Source organism: Numida meleagris, chromosome 1, assembly GCF_002078875.1.
Source record: "Numida meleagris isolate 19003 breed g44 Domestic line chromosome 1, NumMel1.0, whole genome shotgun sequence".
In the NCBI taxonomy this organism is placed as follows: domain Eukaryota; kingdom Metazoa; phylum Chordata; class Aves; order Galliformes; family Numididae; genus Numida; species Numida meleagris.
Window position 1 is genome coordinate 88,438,301 of NC_034409.1, and position 16,374 is coordinate 88,454,674.

The window sequence follows — 16,374 nt, forward strand, 5'->3', positions numbered from 1 at the left end:
CCTGCACTCAGCAGGGGGGTTGGAAGTAAATGATCTTTAAGGCCCTTTTTAACCCAGGCCATTCTATGATTCTACGTACATACAAAATAAAAAATGATTTCTTCAAATTCAGTAAGAATACAATGTAAAAAGAATACTTCTCTAAAAAGGTGTTCTGCAGGTAAAATTAATAGGCTTAAACCTTCCTTTGCAGTAAAAATATGTTATAGAAGACCAGATTCAAATCTCAACTTTGTGGCTTAGGAGCATCTTTCTAGGGTAAAAGCAAACTTGCCTGATGATCAGTTCTTCTCTAACAGTAAATGCAGGGCATTTGCTGTTCTTGTCTCTTGGGCACCTGAAACATCTCTTTTCCCCTTTCCCTGACAAGTCCTAACCTTCCAAGGCAGAGCGAGCATGGCACACAAGCTAATTGCTGTCATAAAAAAGACATTAGTAGCTAACTGTTAATTAGAGCTGAGATAAAGAACAACATGTATATATAGTAAATGGAATAACCAATACTTAAATTGTGAAGAAAATGTGGGTGGTGTTGATTGTAAGCAACATGAAACTGACTGAAGTCAACAGGAGATGGATTGCATGTTGTTAGAAAAGGACAAATGCAAAGCATAAGTTCAGTTGTTTAGTAGATGTTTTAGATTGCAAATATAGCTAACATTCAGGTATACTACCTTCCTCTCTTCAGTTCATCAGGTTCACAAAATGAAAAAAAATATATGTATTTTGAGAGTTTAGAAAATCTTGGAAGGAAAAGTTATTCTGAGAAAATAACATAGCTACAATTTTACTTGGTTTGGTATTTAAGTTAAACATTAGAACTTAAATATAATAAGCAAATAAAATAAAGAAGAAAAGCAAAATGGACATAATCTTCTGAAGAAAGGAAGTAACAAATATTCCAGTGTTATTTCAGTATGAGTCTTGCTGGCTGTCCTCTGATGCCTACTCAAAAAATCCAAAAACCATCCCAGCACAAAGGTAGCATAGAAGGAATTTTACCAGAGAGCAGAAAATACCTTAGTCCTCACAGTCAGACCTGCCACTCCCCAGTGATAATCATCTCAAAGGAAGACTCCAAGCAGTACCACAGTCTCCCTGTCACTAGACTCACATCATCCAACCAGTTACTGCTCCATACCAGAATATACTGGTATTCTTAATCCTCTGTCAGATTGCATATCTTTCAGATTGTTGATCAATAAGATTTTGTGGTGGTCACATTACTGTGTCCAAGGTTTTTGGGTCACCACACACTGAAGTTAGAGGAAGCTGCTGTTGGAGGAAGCACCACATTCTTCTGATTTGTTTGCATTGATAAACTTCTTTTACATAAATGCCATTTCAGAGTCTGGGTATATAACACAAGCATTTCTAGGCAGAAAGTAATTAAATAGTCTTCCTCACAAAGTTAATGCTAATTCTTAAAATCTATGTTATGAATGCATACACAAAGCAGAGATGTATATTTGAGGAACTTATGCCATGCCACTGCTAGCATGCAACACTTTCCCTGTGAGTGTTGTCTTTACAAAAGCTGCTGATCTACAAGAAGTAGCTTGTGCACGAATCACTGCAGCTGAAGCCCTAAGCACACCACCAGCAGGATGTGATGCTAGCTTAGAAGCACAAGCAGAAGCTGTCACTTATCTGACTCCACTGCAAATCCTTTCGCTTTTAACAAGGCTTATTCAACATTCTGAAAATGCAATCCTCTGTGGTAATAAAATACACTGCTTCTTTATCTCACATAAATCAGCATTATATATATATATATATATAAATCATGTTTATTGTTAACATTGACTTTCAATGGAAAGTGGGTTTGACCACGGAAAAGCAGCGTAAATAGAAGTAAAAGCTGTAGGAGACAAATAGACCTAATTGATAGAAATCTATCAAACATGATCAATGACAGCACCTTCTGGAGAAACAGCACATGAGGGTTTGCATGTCTAATCACAAGAACCATGCATGCTAGGAGTACATTTTTTACTCTAAGAATCATAGGATTTTTGTTGTGTCATAATTAAGCAAAAGGTCTGCCTCTCACAGATAACCATTAACAATAAAGTAAAATAGGTTCTCAGTTTGTGTGAATTGCCACAAGTCACTAGAGGTGTTGTCTGTTTCATATCACCTGCAATTAGCACTTAGGAGGAAATTATCAACAGGATAATTTGATTTTGATTATGCAGTAGCCATTGCTAAAACATAAGCCAGAAATAAAACTCTTTACCTATAACTGTCTAGCTTTATTTTATTCTTTCTAAAAGAGGAACTGTTTTATGATTTTTTTTGTGATTTTTTCTTTTTTTTTTTCCCCCAAGCAGGTTGATGTTTTGGTTCATGCATGAGTTATGAATGGACTAACAGCTTGGTTGTTACTGGAAATATAAGTAATACTCAAAACCTTGTGCCCATCTGAACTTCCAGCTTAGGTACATTCTCTAAGAAATAGAAACACAAGCAGCACAGGTAAAATTAAATTGAATGCAAGCAGTCAAGCAAAAAGGCAAATGCTGCTTATGTTTCTACCTTCCAGGGTAACGCATGCAAGTGCCATAGATGTTCTGATGATATTATTTCTAGAGGCCAGAAAGAATCAGCACAAGAAATATCGCACATACAATATAACCTGAAGTGAATGAACGTCTTCAAATACCGAGAGCTCTGCTTTGAAATATTTTGCTAGAACTACTATTTTCTCTTCAAAAGAACCAACAACAAATTTGAGACTTAGATAACAGTTTGGGGCACTCCCACGTTGGACAAGGTAGAAGGAGTCCTAGACTCTGCCACAGCAGTGTGACCTTGAGTCAGTCACTGCTCCTCCTTTGACTCTCTCTTTTTCTGCAAGTGTTTACACTGGTAGTCCTTTGGGATGGGAATTGCCTTTTTCTACACAATACAAAGATATGAAACTATCCCCTTCCTACCTTCTACCCCTCCAGTAATCTCACCAGTCTTTAGTGATTCTGTACATCTATATTTTTAAGCTTATCTTTAGGGTTTCCTTCAGTTATTCCTATGTCTCTTCCTTAGCTCTTCTGAAGGGAACAGAAGTTCTGATGTAAGTTACTGAAAAAAAAGCAGCCAGTCTTATGGACAGATACCAGTGGAAGGACACACATGGAAATGTAGGATGTTTGTGGGAATTTGATTCCCAGGATAAAAATCTGGAGAGTGTTCACAATAGCAGTAAGAACATGAGAAGAATAGTTCACCTGGCTAAGTGAAGGTGTACATATATATATTTATTTTTCTTTTTTTATACATTTACATAAATATATTTTTGTATCATGGTGGGAGTCAATACCTGTCTGAGGTACTGCGTGTTATGTGGCTGCAATCACATTAAAGTGAGAGGTATTTTTTCTAGTATCAGGAAACATGACATGTAAGAAATACACTACTATAGCACCACAAGTGATTTTCACAGTTACCCTATAATTACCCTGGTTTAACTTGGAGCAGAAATGAAAGTAGAAGCTGATTTTCAGTTGTCAGGGAAAATTCATGACAATGAATGAAATATGCAGAAAATTCCAGCAAAAGTGTGAAGAGAAAATCCTGTTATTTTGTGCTGCAGTTAAAAGCGTAAATATGTCATAGCAGAGTGACAACGCTATTTTAATTAGCACAGGTCACTGCTTGTTTTTTTCCAAATTGTTTCATTGTTCAGAACCCACTTGTGCTACCTCTAATGATGTCTGGGGGATCACAGAAAGGTCCTACACCCCTTTTTCAAAATTCCAGGTAAGGATTTAGTGATGTATTCAAGTATGTCAGCATGTTGTTCTGGAAAAGATAAATGATAAAATAGGCTCTGTCTACAGTGATGCATTTTCAGATTTGATGTGTGCAGAGTATGAAGGAATGACCAATTATATTAGAATGTAGGGAAAAGAGAGAACTTGCTTGCCGGATTGGGGAAAAGCACTTGATTAATCAGGCCATTTTAAAAGCTGTTTGTTATCACTTTGAAAGGCTTATTATACACATCCCAATGGATATACCACATAGCCATGCCCTTTAGTGCCTGATACAGCATTGGCCATCTAATATGTTATTCTACACCCTCTCGACCCTACTGAATATAACTCAAAATTTACCGTAAGGTTTAAAAAAGTTGAGTGAAAGAGAGAGAAGCATCATGGCTTTGGTGTAACAACCTAAGACGTGTATTCATTTTTCTCTGAGATGTAGATATATTCAACTAATTCCTTATTCATTTTTGTCAGGTATTACATATGTTATTGCAGTTTGAGGCCACAAAGCATGGATATTTCACCACAGACTGATAAAACCTGAAAGAGGTGTAATCATTGTCCTGAAAAAGACAGTGATGAGAGCCTCCTTCTGATCCAGCAAGAGATAATTCCAGCTCACTCTTTTCTGAACAGAAAAATTCTACTAAAAATCCAAGCAATCTTCTCTCAAAAGTCCACTGAAGCCAAAGGAACAAACTTCTACTGATTTCAGCCAGTTGTGAGTCAGGCACTTCTGTTTTCAGATAGGAAGAGAGATTATCAGTATGAAATCTCTACCCAGAGGACTGAACCTTAGAACAACTTCACTGAAAATGACAAAAAAAAAATTTTAAATTCATATTGCTGACTTTACAGAAGACCATAAAAATTACAAAAGTGTGGAAATGAAGTAATGTTAAAAAGTTGTGGACTACTTTTCCTGGAATTTAAGTCATGATAGTTTCCCTTTCATAATGAATTTCTCTAAGAATAAGAGTTATACATTTATTCTTTCAGAAGTTATTTTTAGAGGAAGTCTTCTTTCTGGTCCCTCACTGATGCCTAATGATTAAACAAGTTGCAACATTTTTAATGAATACTGCAAATTGAAGAAAATACAGTGAAATACTTTAAAAAAGAGAGAGAAACAACAAAACAAACAAACAAATCCACAATAGACTGCATTGTCTAGTGCTATCAAGTGAAACACTATCCACATGGTACTTTATCTTCAGGAGCTGGCTAGCTCTCCTTGTGATTTTAGTCAATTGGGTGACTTTACAGGTGATCTCCCTGAACTCTATGATAGGCTGAAAGGCAGTTAACAAATGCATATTTGTATCCAACAGTAAATACATTTCATATTTGCAATGGTCATTGGCTTCAAAGCAAGGTTCCTCTATTAATACACAAAATTTAAAATAAGCATCCCTTTTGAGCTACAGTAAAGGGCATATTATCATTCCTTTCAGAAATACACACAGTGACTGATTGTATAGTCATTTTCATTAACATGAGACCTTTAATAAACCTCTCTTAAAAACAAGAAAACATGCACAACATTCTTAATTTTTTTTTTTTTTAATGGATGTCTAACTCACACATTTTACCTCCTTTTTTCTCTCCTGCTTTTTCCAGAGGTCTCAGTGGGTCTGTGAGAAGAAAGGGTTATGTATGCTTCAGAACAACATGAAATCATGACTAGGAACAGTCAAGATTTCTAGCTGCCTTAAGGCAAAACTCAATATTGCTGCCTTTTCTCTGAAATATGTGGCAATTCTAGTTAAAGATAGGGAAGAGAATCAATAAAGCTGGCAAATTAAATTTAAATAACATCACTTTCTAGAAGTACAGCCTGGCCACTTGACCTGCACCATTGGACTGGCTTCTGCATAAGGACCAGCACTACTTTACGGGTAACAGAGACCATCACTATGTCAGATATGATTTATGAGCACTGTTGTCAACTTTTTTCTGCCACTGCTATAGACAGTTTGTTCACCATAACTGGTTATATAAAAAATCTCCTTTCAGTAAAACAAATTGAGAAGAATACTGTATAATTTTCCTTCCATTTAAAGACAGTATTAAAAGCACATTTGCTCCAGAATTGTCAGACTCCCCAGAAGTTCTTAAATAAATTACAAACGCAGATAAACAACCATCTTGCAATATAAAGAGTAACTCACATAACAAAGAAAGGAAACAAAAATCTTCACTGTAGTGTAGTTGTGCTCATTGGAACACCTAGGCAGAACCTTGTACTCCTCAGCCATTTGTGGACCAGGTTAGCAGAAATCTCTGAATTCATTTTTACCATGGTACATATGTACCAGTAGTTTCCTTTTTCACTTCAGAAGCAAACCTGCTTCTCTCTTACTATTTTTTGGTCACAGATCCTATAACATCTGTGTTGTAGCATTGACTTCAGCTACAGTGCACATGACCTAAAGATTAAGGCTGAAACTCATAAAGGGCTGTGAAGTACACGGCAAAAGTAATGTGAAAGTAGGTGATAAGGAAAGAAGTTTAAGGTAGGACTATTTCATACATAGGATCAATGTGATTCCTACCAATAAAACTTAGCTTTAATGAAGATAGTTGTTGTCTGAATCCCAGTTTTTCCTCTTTGGGAAGCTTACAGAAGTGGAAGCCCAAACAGCTTACACAGATGAAAGCCCAAAGAACAAACAAATTTTAGGAGGGGAACCACGACTGCATTCTCAAAACAGACATTTTTCTCAGAACAAATGATGAATACTGTTCCAGACTTTCCCAACAGCTTCCATAAAGCACCAGTATTTCCCTACAGGATTCTGAATTTATTTCCAATTCTAGCATTTATAACTTCAAGGGAAAATATACCAAAATTTCCTCTAGGCTGTTTTCCACCACAGTACTTTGCCTGGTCTATTCATCATTTCTCAGGTGCTTTCAACGTTACACATTCTACTTCACATTGTTAAATCCCTGCCCTGATCACCTAATTTTCTACACTTTCCCCAGTACTACTTTTGAATCTTCATATTTTTAAATTCATATCTCCTTCCTTGACATATCTCATGTTTTCCAGAGCCAGTGAAGTTTCAGCTTATGTCCACAGACTAATCAGGAGTGTTTTCCTTCAGCTCTTCCAGCTGCTGAACAAAGTCCTGGAGGGCTTTGATAGTTGTGGTGCTCCTTGACTTGTGTATAGGGAGTACCGAATATATTATCACAGAGACTAATGATACAGACTTCTGTCACTTACGCTACAAAGAAACCCACTGAGGACAGAAAGTCAGTGACTTACAGGAACCCCATGTGCTCCCACGCAAAAGGGACCGTGGAACCTTCTGTCACCTTTACGAAATCTGGTAGTTCTGTGGGCCACAACTCGCATACTTGATAAGTTCCATCTTAAGTATGCAACAGCAATGTCACCCCCCTCCCTTAGGTTATGGTTGGCAATTGACTCTACTATGCTGACTTTTGCCAGGTAACGTCTCATTGGCAGCTCTTTCCTGTTCTTTCCCTTGCTATTGTTCTGGTCAGTTGTGTTACCCCACTCAGTAGTATTTTAGTATGTTAACTCCATTCCCAGGAATCACACAGTGCCAAGCAGGTATCAGTCAGCACTTCCTACACAGGAAGATTTTCCTTCTTTTTCAGTATCTGCTTTACCTAGCAATTCTTCACAGCCAACTCTTTTCATCCAAGCACACTGGATGCAACTAAACCTAAACCATCATTTCTACATTTTAATAATAAAAAAAAAAGACTCATTCCTTCAAATTTAGAGCATACCTGTTCTCTACAGACATTACATAAGATTTACCAAGTAGATCAATAATTTAGCAGATCACAGTCTGCTCCAAGGAATTCTCCATTCAGCTTCCTACAATGAGTTTTTAAAACATTCCCATCTACTTTCCTACATCCTTCTGGTGCTACATGGGGCCAAAGCCTCAAAGCCAAATAGCTTCAAGACCATGAGAAATAATGACAATAATATTTGTGGATTACTACTCATCACTGAAAAGTAAGGAAAAAGTTACGTTGGCAGGCTACCTCAAATTCCCACTTGGATGAAAGGTATTACAGCTAAAACAAGGCAGCTTCAAAGCAGGAAAAACACTTTTTTAAGATTTTTTAAAGAGCATCCAATCTAAGTTGTGTACTGGAAAATTCTGGCCTTGAATTGATGATTCTTGATTTTAAGCATGTAGACTCTATCTAGGACAGGATTTAGGCTGTGATTTTCAGTGTCTATATTCCATGGGGAGTGGGTATTTCAGGTCTCATAGCAAGCCTATTATCTCCTCAGCCCCAAGATAAATTTTTAATTACTATTTTTATCAATTTATATCAGTATGTACCACAGAGGAAGCTCTCTTAATCCCTCTGCTCTCATAAAGCAGGCTGTATTGCAATTGAAACAGAATACTCAGTTTACAGCCTTATTAACATGCTAACAAGCAAGATTTTACCTTCTACAAGCTTCTTATTAAAGTGGTAAATTAATTAGCTTTCCCAGACCATAAAGATCTGAGACCACCAGCTAATATGAACTTAATTTTGCTTGCATTTCAAACACAGACAAGTGCATCCCTGTGACAATGATTTTCAAGGTCAGGATAATGGGTGCAAGGACTAAGTTTTTTGGCTGGTCTGTTTTCAAGAAAACAGAATTTTTCCTGCTTCCCTTTGTCTGTCTGTTCAGAAGGAAAAATGTTTCAGAAGAACTGATGAAATATTGGCTAATAGTTTTGTAGCAAAATATTTCTGCTATGATTTTTAGCTTATCATTATTTATTATTTTTCTATTATCAACCCTTTTGTGTACAGCTTTTCAGTCCGTGTTCAACACTGACTGGCATTGCTGTTTCCAGTTGTCATCTACAAGTGACCATCACAACACAAGCAGCGTTTACCTCCAGAGTCATTCTTTGTTTCTATAGAACAAAGAGTGAAGCAATGATTTTCGACTCAAGGAGAGAAGGTTCCTGTATTTAGCTCTCAGTAGCCAGTGACTTTGTTAAACTTTTATTTGCCTCCACCTTTTCTTATGGGAAAATTTGCTCACTTGTAATGAGTAAAATATGGGAGTGACCTGTATCTCCTATCCCTATCTGGAATTTCAGAAGTTCATCCTACTGTTCTTCCCTTATCTATTAATCATCATGACATTTGTTGTATAAGAAATGCATGCAGGCACACATGGTCCAGGTGATTCCTGCAGCAAGCTAACTTTCTGACACAGGTAATGGAGAAGCCAACGAGAAAGGATGTGACTCTTGACCTTGTTCTTACTAGTGAGGAAGGACTGGTTGGGGAAGTGCAGGTCGAGGGCAGCTTGGGATGCAGAGATCGTGATGTCATGGAGTTCAAGATCTTGTGTGGACGAAGCAAAGAACTAAATAGGATTGCTACCCTGGACTTCAGGAGAGACAACTTTGATCTCTTCAAAGACCTACTTGGAGGTATCCCATGGGCTAGAGTATCAGAAGGTAAGGGGGCACATGAAGGCTGGCTGACACTTAAACACCATTTCTTCCAAGCTCATGAGTGGTGCATACTTAAGATTAAGAAATCAGGGAAAGGTGGCAAGAGGCCTGTGTGGATGAGCAAGGAATTCATGGATAAACTAAAAGGAAATAAGGTCCATGAAGCATAGGAAAAAGGGGCCGTCCACCTGGGAAGAATATAGGAATGTTGTCAGGATGCAACGAAGAAGGCTAAGGCCCTCTTGGAATTAAACCTCACAAAGGAGGTAAAGGATAACAATGGGTTTTTTGTTGTTTGTTGTTTTGTTTCTGTATGTATGTCAACAGTAAAAAGAAGACTGGGGAAAATGTGGGTCCCCTATAAATGAGGTAGGTGCCCTGATAACAACAGATGCTGAGAAGGTAGAGATTCTGAATGTTTTCTTTGCTTTAGTCTGTAATGTTAACACTATCCCCAGGAGTCCCAGTCCCTGAAGGTAAGAGAGAGAGTCTGTGGAAAGAAAGACTTCCCATTGGTTGAGGAGGATCTGATCAGAGAGCGTCTAGCCAAACATCAATGCGCACAAATCCATGCGCCCTGATGGGATGCACCCACATGTGCTGAGGGAGCTGGCAGAGGTGATTTCTGAAGCACTCTCTGACATGTTCGACAGATCTTGGCAAACAGGAGAGGTGCCTGAAGTCCGGAGGATAGCCAGTGTCACTTCAATCTTCAAAAAGGCCAAGAAGGAGGATCTAGGAAACTACAGGCCAGTCAGCCTCACCTCTGTCCCTGGAAAGGTGATGGAACAATTTGTTCAGGATGCCCTTTCCAAGCAATTGGAAGAGAAGAAGGTTATCAGGAGTAGTCACCATGTATTCACCAAGGGGAAAGCATGCTTGACCAACATGGCAGCCTTCTATGATGTCATCACTGTCTGGATAGATGGGAGGAGAGCAGTGGATGTTGTGTACCTTGACTTCAGCAACACACTTGACACTGTCTCCTATAGCATCTTTGTTGCAAAACCTAGAAAGTGTGGAATAGATGAGTGGATGGTGAGGTGGACTGAGAACTGGCTGACTGGCAGAGCTCAGAGGGTTGTCACCAGCAGCACCTCTGGTTGGAAGTCTGTAACTTGCAGTGATCCCCAGAGGTCTGTGCTGGGTCCAGTCTTGTTCAACATCTTCGACGACATGGATGAAGGGATAGAGTCCACTCTCAACAAGTTTCCCGATGCTACAAAGGTGGGAGGTGTGGCTGACACACCAGAAGGCTGTGCTACCAATCAGCAAGACCTGGACAGGCTGGAGAGTTGGGCAAGGAGGAACATGATGAGGTTTAACAAGAGCAAGTATAGTCTTGCACCTAGGGAGGAATAACCACATGCATCAGTACAGGATAAGAGATGATCTGCTAAAGAGAAGCTCTGCAGATAATGACCTGGGTGTCCTGGTGGACAACAGGTTGGTCATGAGTCAGCAGAGTGCCCTTGTGGCCAAGAAGGCCAGTGGTATCCTGGGGTACATTACAAGGAGCGTGGCCAGTGGGTGGAGGGAGGTTTTCTTCCTTCTCTACTCTGCCCTGGGGAGGCCACATTTTAAATACTGTGTCCAGTTCTGGGCTCCCCAGATAAAAAAGGAAAGGAATCTCCTAGGAGTCCAGCAGAGGGCCACAGAGATGATGAAGGGCCTGGAGCATCTCCTGTATGAGGAAAGGCTGAGTAACCCAGGTCTTTTCAGCATAGGGAAAGGAAGATGGAAAGGCGATCTGATAAATGTTTATAAATATCTAGAGGGAGGTGGGACAGGCTCTTCTCAGTGGTGTGTAGTGACAGGACAATGAGTAATGGCCTAAAACTTGAACATAGGAAGTTCCATACTAACATGCAGAAGAACTTCTTTATGGTAAGGGCAACGGAGCACTGGAACAGGTTGCTTATAGAGGTTATGGAGTCTTCTTCTATGGAGATATTCAAGACCCACGTGGATGCCTACCTGTGCTACCTCTGATAGGGTATCTGCTTTAGCAGAGGGATTGTACTCAAACTCTTGAGGCCACATACAACCTCTGCAAATTTGTGATTACTAGAATTTCTCCTACATCCTCTCAAGCACGAGTGTTTGCCCCACTGTTCTGGCCTATGCCCTCAACTCTTTTCCCACTCTCCCTCCTCCCATTTTTTTTTCTTTATTCTCACATATTTTTCTTTTAAATGTGTTTTTAATAATTTAAAACTCAGAGCACAGCCTGAACCTTATAGTTATAAACCAGATCCAGTCATTAGCTTTACAGAAACACATTTTTCATCCAATATATCCAAGCAGCCCAAGTTTGGAATGAGACATTGCTGGATTATTGGCAAGTGGCAAACAGAGAAACAAAAGATTATAGAAATGCAATCTGTTCTGTGTAAAATAGAGGCATGAAATATCACAACATTCCAGTTTTAGCATCTGAAACATCTGTAATGCAAAGAGAACCCATTTGAATTTTGCTCATTTAAAATTTAATGGCATTTTCCTGTATTGCAGATATTGTATAGAAAGATCAGAGTTAAATACATTGTAGGATTCTAAACTGCAGATATTAGTGGAGACAGACACCATAATCCAGAAGGGGGTATCATTTCCTAATTTAGCATAAGAGCTAATCAATCCATGTCCTTATAATTAGATTCTAGAAAGTCAAAATACTTTACAGATAACAGATTCAGATAATGTCCAAACTGTTTAGCAATTGGAAACATACCTCAGGTGATCGCTTTGCTATTGAGTTTTCAAGCTGCACACAGTCCAGTTGTGACTATGAAGTTCTAGGACAACCCAGTGTTTGATTATTAAAGGACAGAAATGCTGGGGTAGTTTTTCTCTTTGCTTGTTTTCTAGATGTTTTAGGCCATTTGTGGTAACGTGTGGAAATGTCTGAAAGAAAAATAAACAAGACGACTTTCCCACTCTAACCACTTGTCATTTACCAGTATATTGGGGCAGGACAACATTGCCTACTTATTGGCAAGTCTAGCTCCCTGGTCATCTAAGCCAAGCTTGGAATTAAAAGCTTTTTTGAGTCTCTTATCAAGCCTTTATAAATTTTGCAGGAAGTCACATGCACATCCTTCAGAAGGTAGGATTGGGAGCTTCAAGAGCAAGAGCACCTTCTTCACATACTTTGAATCAAAAGCTTAGAGAAATAGGACAACCTAAACCAAAGTAGATTTTTCAAGACCAGCTCTCAAGGAAACTACCAATACACCTCTCAGATGGTCAGCAACTTATTTTCAAACATCTTAATGTAAAAAAATGGATTGAATTGCTGTAGCTCTACCCCAACATTGAGATACAATGCGCAACATATCTAAAAAAGAAAAAAAGAATCTTACATGCTTATCAAAACTATCCTTTCTTTTCTTCCATGGCTAAATAAGTATTTGCAGTCAGAACTGCAGGAAATGAAATCCAGTTATGTGAAAGGAGTCAACTTTGGTACGCTTTGCTTGGTGATCAGGTTCTATGCTTTCAATAAAAACTTTGGTGTCTTTCTAGCGCTTTGCACATATATTGACACTGCTTTGGCAATCTACCTTCTAAAGTTAGGACAGTTCCAGTTTTGTAAGCAGTGTACATTCAGACTGTGTTTTTCCACCAGAGCTGGATTTCCATGTTTTATTCTCATTATCATCTATCCACTAAGAGTTGGTTAATGCCATTATAGCAGTGTCCATAACGGTTGATATAAGAGCAAAATTTGTACATGATCTAAAGGTATCTTTTCTCATTTCAACTGAGATGCCCCTTTTTAATAGAGGTAGAAAAATATTTGTTTTCTTTTTAAATTTTGTGGCTTGCTGGGAATTGGATGCAGTCTAATTTTGACTAATTTATTTTCTTCAGAATTTTCAATAAGCCACACATTCCCAGACTTGGGATGTTTCAGTGAAAGTCTGTTGTCATTGATGGAGCATCCATTGCCACTAAAGAAGTGCCAGGCCCCATATCAGCTACCACAGTACTGACAGGAGTTTCCAGTGAGGACAGATCTCTGGGCAAAAGCTCAAATCTTGGCTCTGGATTTGCGAAACTCTTGTCAAATACAAGTTTCTCCAAATCACATGTTTTGGCATTAATGTACTGATGATTTTCCATAGACAGTTCTGTACTTAAATAGCAAACATGCATAAAGCACAGGCCACAAGGAACTGCAAGTACTTCAGAAGACAAGACTGAGTTCTAGCCTTGTTTCTACATACTGGAGATAAAGTCTGAAAAAGTTGAATTATGATATTCCAGAGGATCAATATACATTCAAGAAGAAATTACCAATGACTAAGTAGTATTTTAATAGAAATAGTTCATGAGCTATGCCATGGTTAATAATGTTGTGCAAAGGAAAAAGAAAAAACAACAAAACAAATAATTGAGAAATATAACCAGGCTAGACAAGACACAATCCTATTCTGCTCAGCCTTAGTGAGATCTTGACCAGAGTAATTCCTATGTGTAATTTGGGATACGAGAGCAAAGTTATTCACCAATTTCAGGTTAAAGAACAAGAAGAATGATACAAGCTCTGGAAAACGATCTCTGAGGCAGGATTGAATAAACTACGTTTGCTCAGTCAAAAGAAGAAAAGATAGAAGTGGGCAGAAGCATCCCTTCAAGTGTATAAAAGCCTGCTGCAGATAGGTAGAAAGTGGTTTATTCTTAATAAAGACATACAGAAAACAGTTTACATTTGAGCTAAACTTGAGCTAGGAAGTGGGAAGCACAGTAACAGGAAGGCCTGCAGGAGATATTATGGACTCTCACCACAGGAGCTATTAAAAAAAACAAAAGCCTGTTAGGAACAGCAGTGATAGTACTCATTACGCACTGGAGATGGGAGTGAGCTAGACAGACAATTCCTTCCATGTAACCTCTCATCCCTCTCAGCCTCTGAATCTCTAGTTCCCAGCCAAATCTCTGTGTAGGATAAACTGTTTCAGCAGATTTGAATGACTTTGTCTCATTCAATTAAGGGAAAGACTATCGTCTGAGCTGCAATGGCCAGCCAGGAAGAAAGATAAAGAAAGAAGAGACAGATGAGCTCTGTTATGCCTTGCAGGCTGTGTAACAGGGCAGCACAGAGGGAGCACACCTCTTCTTACCTATGCCTTCATTTAGGAAGAAAGTTGGAGTGGAAGTGCTCTATGACTTCTTTAATTTCTATGAGGCATTTGCTCTCCTCCAGTGCTTCAGATGAGTAACTGCTGTGTTACCTGCCTTCCCCTCTTCCCCATTCCCTCATCTAACAAGCAGTCCAGATGTTAGGCTACTGGGCTGCTCTAAGATTTAAATTTTATTGAAAGTGGTTTTTTTTCCCCTTTTATCAGCATTATCAGTAAGGTAAGAAGATTTGAAGTATTAAGAAAAGAAAAAGTAATTGATGTTTTAATCTATGGATAATTAACTTTCTCTCATGTTGCTCCTTCTTACACAGAAGCTCAGTTGAAAAATCTGTTTTACTTTTCAATTATATTTGTTCTAGAAGACCTTTTGCATGCTAAAGCTGTTGAAAGTGTGAAACAAAATCTACATAGTAGGTCTAATTTTAAAAAAGGCTCTATTAATCATAATCAGAAATTTGATCAACTTCACTGCAGGTATAATCTCTCAAAAAATATGATAAAAGACAGGATCAATCAAGTAATAAGCTAGTGATTGCAGTATTTTTCTTAAGACATATTTTCTTAACTGGATGTGCTCAATATCACAAAAAATCATGCTATTTGAGAAAAAAGTATCAACTTGATAGAAATGACTGAAAAAATATCTAACAGTTTTTTCTTTTAATCATATTTTTTTTTCCTTATGATAGAGAAGTAACAAGCCCCAAATCTGCCTAGTTCCCAACTTAGACATGAACAGATCTTAGAAAATATGAAAATATACCAAAATATCAAGTTTGCTCATTCTACAAATGTTAAGAGGGTCATAGATCAAAACCCAGTATTTTCTGAAAGACATCTATCTCTGTAATACCAGAGTTGTTCTGAAATTAATGCCTGCTATTTTATTATGTTGGCCCATGACATCAGAGGTGGATGTTTGTGGTATGGCAGTAGAGTCTGAACCTTCTCACCAATATCCCATTAGAGAAAACTGTGGAGATCACTCAGGTCTTCTCAGCACTTTTTAAGTCATGCTAGGAATATGATGTCATGTTTCATTCCCCCACAAGCACAAGAGAGACAGCAGAAAAACTAAATAAGAGCCAGTGGAGGATCACCAAAGCATTCAAAGAGAGTTGGAGAAGTGACACATGAAAACAAGTAAAAGGAATTGTTTGTTCAGCCTGAAGAAGAGAAGGATCAGAGAAGATTTAATCACAGACTTTCACTGCCTGAAAGGTACATAGAGAGGATGAAGATACTCTCTTTATGAAAACGCACAGAACCAAAACAACTGGCAATCGGTATAAGTTGCTTCAATGGAAATTCTTCTAGAATATAAGAAATTTATTTTTTAAAAACATGAAAAAATTAAAGCTTGGGAAAAGGCTCTCCAGAGAACTGGTAGAATTTCTATCACCGCGAATATTCAAGACTCAGCCAACAGGGCCCTGGATAACCTAAACTAAGGACTTGCATTCAACTGAGGTTGAACTGGAAAACTTTCAGAAGCCCTGTCCAGCACAGACTTTTCTATGTCTCTCAGCACTCTGTGAGAATAAAAACTAAGCACTTAGAAAATTAAGAAACATTTAGTTCTCTTATCTCTAAAGAGACAAATAATAAGTCACTTAGCATCAAAGATCAGCTTTCCATTTCCATATTTATTTGGAGACACAATGCCTGATAACATTAGAAGAAGATTTAAGAAAGAATTGTTATCAAATGGTAAAGAAAAATCAAGAGGGATGCCAGAAACTACATTTCTCAACTACTTTGCAGAGGTATCAAATGAAAACACTTTTTTACTTTTCCTCTACTGAAGAGAGGAAAAGTAAATCAAAACAAAACAAACCCTACAGGTTCTGGATTGTCTTTCGGACATCTGACAATCTAAGAGACACAGCTATTATTCACCTTACCTAATCATGGACAAATTGCTGTAGCAAAATTGAAGGCTTTTTTTTTTTTTAAGAAAAAAAAAAAAAAACAGTTTTGACATGAATG

The 16,374-nt window shown here is 38.1% G+C and overlaps 1 long non-coding RNA gene across 5 annotated transcripts in view; it reads right to left on the reverse strand.

Annotated features, from left to right (window-relative positions):
- Positions 1-16,374, reverse strand: part of LOC110401030 — a 51,900-nt gene that overhangs the window by 23,235 nt on the left and 12,291 nt on the right. The window lies entirely within an intron of this gene.